A 2,204-nucleotide genomic window follows, 5' to 3' on the forward strand; every position below is an offset into this window, starting at 1 on the left:
GTGGAGACTACTATGGGTCCGGGAAATAACAAGTGTAGAATCCATGGAGAAAATACCCCATTGCATCCAAAGAGAAAGTTGACTGGAGTTCAGCAGGTCCCTTGGTGAGAACAGGTCAAACTGTGACTAAAGAGGTCAGAGGAAGCAGCTCCTACTGAGCTCACACTACAGATCAGAGAAAGCAGTGAGACTTCTGTTCTAGGAGAAACGGGTTAAACACCTTTGATATGTAGAGCGGGTAGGGTGGCACCGTAGTACGATATTTTAAAAGGTCATCACAGATGTTGAGAGGCTGGGTGCAACTCGAATTCTAGTAGATGGGTAGGGTGAAATGAAAATAGATCAACTCGAAGTAGTTCTATTCAGTCAGGAAACTCAGGAGACCATGAAGTGCCAATGAATTGGCAGATTGCAGAGAAATTCAAGGTAGAAGATGAACACAAGAAATAAACCCCATGAGAGAGATCACACCTTCTTCTTTTCTTTCCTTAAACCACAACCACAACCCCCAAACTGAAAAGTGTCTGCCCTGTAAGCAACGTTCAATAAACATGTTGAATCAATGAATAACTGAGTGAATAAATGAAATATATGCTGTCCATGCCACTGAGCGATGCATATTTTTTTTTCTAGTTAATTCTTATCTAATTCACCACAATACCTACTTCAAAGCTTTTCTGGCTTCTAAAACTTCCAGGCATAATTTTGTTTCCCTAATTCTCAAAAAATTATTTGGTTGCCTACTAGACCATAAAAATTAGATTACTCCGTATTTTCTCCCTTTCCTTTTAAATCAATTTACTATGTTTTTCTGCCTCATATTTCTCAATTCTCCTTCTCGGAAAGACAATTATTATTATTTTTCACTTTACTAAGGTCAATCCTTGCGTCTTTGCAAGATATTATAAATTACACCATCTGTTTGCTCTTCAGTTTCTTCAAACCTTGTTTTTTTTTTTTTCCTGTAACAAATGTGTTTAATTTGGTTTTGTCTCAAACAAAACATAGTAGCAGTAAATCCTCTTATAACTCTGTTTTCTCAAAAGAGTGTCATTTCTTCTGTTCATCAACACGCATCTTAAATATCATCTTAAATCGCATCCACCTCCACTTTTCTCATTCATTCCTCCTTCTCTTGTAACTTGCCTCATCTTTATACCTCTGCTCTTTTGAAAATCCTCTCCCAAGAATTATTAATTACTTAAGTCATCAAATCCACTGGCTTCTCCTAAAATTTTGTTCTGGGTATTGCTTGATACTAAGTTCTACTCCAGTTTTCTCAACCAACTCCCAAGACCCAAGAACTGTGTATCTGCAAGCTGTACCTGCACACTCCTTGGCTGGGTTCTTACCCTAGTCGAAGAGTAAGATTTAGAGTGCTGAAAAAGAAGAAAAGAGTTTTCATGAGGCATCTCTGCATTTCTCCCATTTGGGGGTATGCAACCTCCTGGAAATCATCCACGTTCATGCTGCAGGCTGCTCAATGTTTACCCTTGCTTTCAGGAGCTCTGAGTATCTGCTTGAAAAATTGCTTTAAAGGATGACAATTCATGTTTTAAACTCTTTACACATGAGACAACCCATGCAGCTTCTTTTGTCCTGACTGCATTTTATAGATAGAGTCACCATTTTACACACAGAGACTTTCTTCTCTGGAATGTTAGAAAAGGCTGTTGCTTTTTGTTTCTTTCATATCATCTTTCCTTAATATCTGAGCCTTTCTACATTCTTTTTCTCTCCACTTCCTGATTTTCATGGCATTCTTTCTCACCAATTCTTAGTATTCACTTACTAAGGAATAGCATTTCCTATAATCACCTACTCAATTCCTTTTTTTTTTTTTTAATTATGGGAACATTTGTCTATTAGTTTTATAGTTCTGTGCCATCTTTCTCAAATATGTACCAATATTTCCATCTTTAGGCCTCACCTCCCTTCTGAATTGGAGACCAACACTGACACCTGCTATGAAGTATCTTTCTAAGCATCTTACATAGGCCTTTAAATTTTAATATTTCTACCTAACTTTCTTAACTCCTCTTGGGCTTGCAATGTTGATCGATTCCCTCAGTTTTTCAGGTTTTATACTATTAATCCCTCAAATCTATAGTCCAGAAACAGTTCTCTTACACCCTCCATCTTAATTTTTAGATACCTCTGCCTTTTCTTCTTTATTTTCTTCTTAGGTCACTATTCAGTTCACT

Source organism: Sciurus carolinensis, chromosome 2, assembly GCF_902686445.1.
Source record: "Sciurus carolinensis chromosome 2, mSciCar1.2, whole genome shotgun sequence".
NCBI classification, from domain to species: domain Eukaryota; kingdom Metazoa; phylum Chordata; class Mammalia; order Rodentia; family Sciuridae; genus Sciurus; species Sciurus carolinensis.